At 39.7% G+C, this 7,823-nt stretch overlaps 1 pseudogene; it reads left to right on the forward strand.

Moving 5' to 3' along the window:
- Nucleotides 1-1,194: 1,194 nt before the first annotated feature.
- LOC103073726 (olfactory receptor 2A2-like) lies at nucleotides 1,195-2,118 on the forward strand (annotated as a pseudogene).
- Nucleotides 2,119-7,823: the final 5,705 nt, after the last annotated feature.

Below are 7,823 nucleotides of genomic sequence, written 5' to 3' on the forward strand. Positions count from 1 at the left end.
GATAGACAGATATACATACACATTTTGTATATATACATACATATATTGCACACATACACACATGCATGTACATTTTTTGCCCCATAACACATCATGGCGAATAAAATGGACATAGTCCATAACTTAATTGTCAAAAAATGAGATTCACTAAGTTACATTGTATGTATGAATGAAAAAAAAGCCACTCCACTGTTAAATAAATGTCACAGAAGATTTTTCACATGAGAAAGTGTTCATAAATGTTATTGCCAAAGGAAAAACAAAGTATAGGTATAATATTTGTTTCTTATCACTTTTTAAAATTTCTAATATATAGCCAGTAGATATATATGTATTACAAAGACTAGATATTCACATATCAAAATAATTAAAATGCTTACCTTTACATCATAGATTTCTTAGTCATTTATATGACATTTTATTTTTCTGTTTCTAGAAAGTAGAAAATTGAATATAGTATCATCAGATATGACATGGATCTTCTTATTTTCACTATGACTCAGTCTTTTGAAACTGTGACCTGTGACCTAAAATCGTGAGGTGTCAGCAAATTTTTCATACAGAAAGAAAAATAAGTAAAGGTACTAAGTGAATAACTAAAATAAAATTCTAGAATTGTAAGTTTTTTTTTTTTTTTTGCGGTACGCGGGCCTCTCACTGCTGTGGCCTCTCCCGTTGCGGAGCGCAGGTTCCGGACGCGCAGGCTCAGCGGCCATGGCTCACGGGCCCAGCCGCTCCGCGGCATGTGGGATCCTCCCGGACCGGGGCACGAACCCGTGTTCCCTGCATCGGCAGGCGGACTCTCAACCACTGAGCCACCAGGGAAGCCCGAGAATTGTAAGATTTTTTAAGCTAAAAATAAATCACCAGTTCATGTAAATATTGTTAAAGTACTGAAATAATTAGTTTCTCTATAAGGAAACAGAAAAGCTGATATAGAGGATCAAGGATAAAATTACTGACTCTATTACCCCACAATATTATTTTTACACTATGGTAAGTACTTGTTCTTCCTTTATAAATGTGGTTCTGAAATATTTGCTACATTAAGACTGAAAATAATTGAAACAGAACAGAAATTAGTATGTGTTTCCTCTGAATTCTTTTGAATTAAATAACTTCAATTTTTATTAATTCTTTAGAGTAATCTTTCTATCATCCTTTTGTCCTTGGCAGACTCTCTTTAGATGTGACATGGGTCACATCTTGATAGGATTTCCACTCAGTGCAGAGATGGAAGGGTTCCTCTTCTGGATGTTCTCTCTATTTTCTACCTTCAGCCTTCTGGGGAATGGCATGATCTCTGGACTCATCTGTCTGCATCCCAGACAGATGAGTGTAATTCATTCCTCTCTTACCTGTCATCATTGACATGTCCTATGCTTCCATCAGTGTCCCTGAGTTGTTGGTAAACTTAGCAGACCTGAATAGAACCCTCTCCTTTGTTCCATGCATAATGCAGACATTTTTGTATTTGACTTTTGCTCACATGGAGTGCCTGACGTTCATGGTGATGTTCTATGATACGTTTGCGGTGCTTTGTCGTCCCCTCCAGTACACTGTCATCATGAACTGGAGAGCATGCATGGTCCTGACCATCACTTCCTGGACATGTGGATTGATCCTGGCTCTGGTACATGCAGTTCTCCTTCTAAGGTTGTCCTTCTGTGAGTCCTAGGAAGTGGACCATGTCTTCTATGAAATCCTACCTGTCCTCACACTGGCCTGTGCTGACCCATGGATCAGTGAAGCTGTCATCTTTGCTGCCTGTGTATTTGTCTTAGGTCCCTTTGCTTGGTGCTGGTCTCCTATTCTGGCAGCCTCTGGACCATCCTGAGGATCCAGTCAGGAGAGGGCTGAAGAAAAGCCTTCTTTCTCCACCTGCTCCTCCCACCATGGTGTGGTTGGGCTTTTCTTTGGCACTGACATGGCACTGATATGGTCCCCGTACTCTAGTCAAAGAGGAAATAAGAGAAAAAGCTGCTATTGTTTCACAGTGTCTTAAGTCCAATGCTGGACCCCCTCATCTACAGCCTCAGGAATGCTAAGGTGAAAGGTGCTCCATGGAGGGAACGGCAGAAGAGGTCCACGTGGGGGGTGGATAGAACTTTTGGCTAAGTAGAGCCTTCTTCCTTTGGAATGTGGTCGGAGGATGACTTCAAGGTCAGAAAAATTACCTAACAGCAAAATTTGATAAGAGAATCTGAATTTTCCAAGACACTACCTGAAAATAGGAAAAATTTTGATGTGCAGGTTTCATCTCTGGTGTTAAGCATTTTTGTTCAGAGATGAGACATCTGGATTATCAATATGCTTAAAGCCATAAAAATCTAAAGAGCACAATTTTTTCAAGAAATGGATTAATAGCTTATTTTTAAAATTCATGTTGTTTAATTATTGAAACAATGTCATTACACTAAGTAACCAACTCAATCATAAGCATTCACATCGCCTGGTAACTAGTGTTATTTTTCAGGGAAATGAACACCCAGAAGGAAAATTCCTGGCTGCAGAATGTTGCTCAATACATACAATCATTGCAGAACTAAATGTCTCTACGATACCAGTTATGAGTCAAGTGAAGACAGGACTGGAATTCACTGTTGGATAGCGAATAATTTCCAAGTCGTCTGACAAGAGTTGAAAAATACTTAGTATTGACCAAAAAAAGATAACACTGTCTCATAACCCATTATAGAAATGTTTCCATCCCTCCTTTACTTCTGCTTTCATTTTTACCTCTCACCTACATTCTCTTTTAGTCTCCCATTTATGTTTTACAACATGCATAATTAAATGAAGATTTATTCTCTAATTATCTCACTTTCCTACTATTTTTATATCTCTTAACAAGGTTTCCCCTGAAGCTGCTGCCTTTTTATTTTCCAGACTAGCAGAGTATTTTCAATACTATTTCACTTTATTGTGTCTCTCAACCATTAAAAAAATAAAAAGTTAAATAGTAAACAAATATATAGTGGAATATAGTAACATATTAGAGACTTCTTAATGGGCAAAGATAAACCACACTAATGATTATGCATGGAGTGGGACTTCCAGAAAATGTCATGCAAAATGACCATTACTTCTAAAACAGACTTTCCACTCCTGGATGAGATTTTCCCTCGTGAAACCAAATTATTAAAACCCCTTTTTTTCAGTAATCTTGTAACTACTATATTTTAATTAAAATTTTAAGTGCAGGGAAAAGATTTTCTAGATTCACGTTAAAAATAATACGTGTCTTGACTATACCAAAATAGCTGGTACCCTCCCACCATATATAGCTATACAATCTCAACAACATATAGAAAACAACTTTTGTCAATTGTTGAAGAAATGGAGGGGATGCATATGAGGTGAATACATTGGCCCAAACTCTCCCAGGAAGGCGTTTTTCCTGGACTTTGTACAGGAATATGGAACCAAGGAGGGATCAGTGGTCTTGGTGACCAGAGGAAGCAGTGATTAGAGTTCAAGGCTGCTAGATCAGTTAGGAATTGGGGGTCAACATCCAATATGAGGAGAGCAATAGAGAATCCTAGAAATATTCATGTTAAAATGTCATTTGTTTCCTGAGTTAACTCCCTAGCTATGTGAAAATGGGCTAAGGAGGGGCATAGCAGAAAGCAGCAGCAGCAGCTGGAAGACTGAAAGAAGAAAAAAACCTCACAAATTCCTGGGAAGATGTTAGAGTTCAGATCCAGCCAGAATGGGAAGAGATTGGTCAAAAGCAAACTTAACAAAACAAAACTTAGAAACTCAGATGGGGCTCTAGAAATTCCATGTCTTGGGAGAATTCCCATGTCCTGGGACTAGGGGCTATGTTACTTACCACAACCCTTAAGAGGAGCAAGGTGATCTTCAAGTAGTCCAACTGCTCTCCAGAAAAAAAAAAAAAAAAATCTCAAAACTCTTGAGAGTTTCTATAGCATATTATCCATAACTTCAGCATTTAAGAAAATCCCTAAACATGCAAAAAATGATTGATAAGAGATAATAAGTTACTAGGAAAAAACTCACAGATCATTCAGATATTGGAGTTAATAGAAAAGGATATTAAAATATCTATAATTGATATAAAGGAAATGAGAGAATAGATGACAACATGTAGTATTTCGACTGAAAATAAGAATCTGATTTTAAAAGTCTAGTTACCATTCTAAATCTTTCCATAAAAGAAATCTGACAAGTAACTCATTAGATGTATTTTACAGAAGACAGGCTACAACTGATGTCAAGATTAGTGAAGTTAAAAACAGTTCAATAGGGCGTCCCTGGTGGCGCAGTGGTTGAGAGTCCGCCTGCTGATGCAGGGGATGCGGGTTCGTGCCCCAGTCCGGGAAGATTCCACATGCCGCGGAGCGGCTAGGCCCTTGAGCCATGGCCACTGAGCCTGCGCGTCTGGAGCCTGTGCTCCACGGCTCCACGGCGGGAGAGGCCACAATAGTGAGAGGCCCACGTATGGCAAAAACAAAACAAAACAAAACAAAACAGCTTACAAATCAACAAGAGGGGAAAAAAAAAAACTCAAAAATTGGGCAAAAGATTTGAACAGGCACTTCATACAAAAAGATATCCAAAAGGTCAATGAGCATATGATAATGTGTTCAATACAATTACTCATCAATAAAATATAAATAAAATCACAGAGAAATACCACAGTGGTTAAAATTACAAAATTAATATCAAGTGCTGGTAGGAATGTAAAATTATAAATCCACACTGGAAAACTGTTTGGCATTACCTACTAAAAATAAATCTACACCTCGTTACAATAGCCAAAAACTAGAAATAACCCAAATGTCCATTAACAGTAGAATAGATGAATGAATTTTGGAACGTTCATATTGAATATCACACAGCATCAAAAAGAATGAACTACTGATACCCAAACAACGTGGGTGAATCTCAAAAACATTATATTGGGTCAAAGAAGCCAGAGACAAAAGCATCCATAGTGTGTAATTTATTTATATGAGATTCAAAAACAGGTAAAACTAATCTATGTGATGGAAGTCAGAATAGTGGTTACCTCGGAGTAGGAAAGTGATTTCTAGCGATGAGGTGGTCACAGGAATTTTCTCTTGTGATGAAGATGCTCTATACTTTTGTCTGGATGGTGCTTACACACGTGTATTGATATATGAAAATTCATTGAACTATACATTTAATATTTATAGCTCTAGCACTTACAACTTTTGACTGGCAGACCACATGGATCTGAAGGTATCTCTGGTAGATAAAGATGTCTCTGGTAAGCCCCAATGGGTGAATCATGGGACAGGCCACAGGGACTCTGCATCAAGGCTTTGCATCTCCAGCAGAAGACAATACACCTTTCTCAACACGATTCCTCACACATTGCTGAGACTTGGGAGAGACTAATCACAGAGTATCAAGTTACTATAAATCCACAGTTGCCTGTCTTGAACTGAGATGCTATCAGACTCACCAAATCATAGGAGAGTGATCACAGCAGTCATGCATCATATACTGAATGTGGTATAACTTAGGACAAGAGCAGGTGCAGAAGACAAAGTAAGTTGGATGGACAGTTGGCCCAGATCCCCATATCACCTGTATCACTGATGCTTCTCTCGAATGTATGTATGTATTTTTGTGTATGTGTGTGTGCACACGTGTGTATTATCTCCAATAGATTTCCTACAGCCAGTTGACAGTTTAGGAAGAAAGGCCTGATACAAGGATGATTTGGCTAGATATATTGGTGCAATATATGTAACACTCAGGTGGGGGGCCTTAAAGGTAATTAATGAGGGTAAACTTGTCATTGCCCATAGCTAGCCATTCAACTATTCCTCTAACTTGTGGAGAGAAAAGTTTCCTGAGATAAGATATTCATGGACTCCTGAAAAATGGCAAATGGGTTGGTTGGCTGATAATGGATCTGGAAGGAGGACAGTTGGAATATTGGGTGAATGGAGGTATGGGAAAAAGATGTGGGATGGTACACAAAGTGTATGAATCTGTATATCCTGTATTCATGCCAACCAGAGACATCATTGCAGAAGAGGCATTAAACAACCAGGTATAGCCAGTAAGTGTTGGGCAGCCTCTGCTTTCAGCCACTCCAGTGATTACACAGTGAGCACACAAATGCATTAGGCATGGTAACAGGGGTGGGGGCTTTGCACCAGCACAGTCTGCACCTCACCAAGGCTGCTTTACTGTGCTGAGTATCTGTTCTCAATATGGTACCTTCCTCTTAAGGAGACCAATAAGTCAGGTGGTGGCATGCTGATTCCTTCTACCCTACAAAGGGAAATGATTCACAGTGAGTGCAGATGATACACATCACAAGTATGACTTCCCCCTTCTTGTGTGCGGTATCTTGATTAGTACCTCTATTGGAGGGCCATTAGATTATCTGATTTCTGATACAGTTTCCCACATAGTATCACCTCAGTCCAATAGGCCCATTTCACAGCAAAGGAAGTGACAAAGGGCAAATGACCAAGGGATTCACTGGTTCCAACACATATTGCATTGCTCGGAACTTGTAGACCTGATAGAAATTGTAACCTGACACACAGATTTAAGGCAGTGGATTGTTGATAACACCCTGAAGAATTGGAATACTGTATTCCTCCAGTATAGACTGTGATAGTAGTATTTGCCTACTCTGATAGGTAGAATACATATAACCAGCCCCACCATAAGGGTAGAGAGGACAGGGGTTGGCCCTCTGCTTTTACAGAGCTCTATCTTTCCCATAAGCGCAGGTCCAGAAATTATCAAAAAGGGAAGTTTTTCAAAAGTAAGCTTCACTCAGCCCTTGTGCCTTATTTATTCATCCTCCAGACAGATCAACAAGCTGCAGGGCATGTCCAACGTGAAACCCTAACAGGGGTGCCCACACATTTCCGGATCTGTGCTCAAGGATGTACCTTCTGAGTTGCTATCTAAAATGATTTAATGGTTATTGCCTTTGAATACAAGTTGATTCTCCTATAAGGTTCACGGCAGCTGGGAAACAAGACTCTATGTACACTAAAAGAAATATGGCTTTTTGGGAATTAATGTCAAGTTTCTATTTCACTGTCAGACAATAACCAGGGATGAATCTCTGCATCTCCTGAGTGCCTCTTGAATGTTTAGGAGCTGGAACAACATAAAAATTTATGAAACTATAATAAATTCCTATATTTGGGTACCTGTAATATTCATGGGGTCACCAGAGTATAACTTAATATGTGTGTATCCTTTTAATTATGAAGGTATTTCCTGTTCTTATCTTAACCTCTGAAGATCTCGCTATTTCTCTGGCTTCCTCAGAGACAGAGACTGCCAGTCCTCTTCAGTCTCAGAAGGGGAACAGTGGTTGTCTTCTTTACGTCTCTATAGGGAGCACACTGGTGTAAGTGAGACCTACTGTCTCATGCCCTACACAAAGCCCTCATGACAATTGAGAAGGTGCCCTGTGGAGATAATAAATGAATAAAGCCTTCTCTTCTCTTAGGCAACATGAAAAGCCAGGATCCTTCCTTGGCAGTTCTCAGAGGAGGAACAAGCCTTCCAGCACCATCAGGAAATTTAGCCACACCAGGTATGTTTGCTTTTTCTGCATGAAGATTTTTGTGAGGTCCTTACACAAAAATCATCCCTAGATACACAAGTTTCTTAATTACTTTTGTGAGTTCTGGTCAAATATATATATATATATTTTTTTTTTTTTGGGGGGGGTACGCGGGCCTCTCACTGTTGTGGCCCCTCCCGTTGCGGAGCACAGGCTCCGACGCGCAGGCTCAGCGGCCATGGCTCACCGGCCCAGCCGCTCCGCGGCACGTGGGATCTTCCCG

The sequence above is a fragment of the Lipotes vexillifer genome, unplaced genomic scaffold (assembly GCF_000442215.2).
Source record: "Lipotes vexillifer unplaced genomic scaffold, Lipotes_vexillifer_v1.1 scaffold71, whole genome shotgun sequence".
In the NCBI taxonomy this organism is placed as follows: domain Eukaryota; kingdom Metazoa; phylum Chordata; class Mammalia; order Artiodactyla; family Lipotidae; genus Lipotes; species Lipotes vexillifer.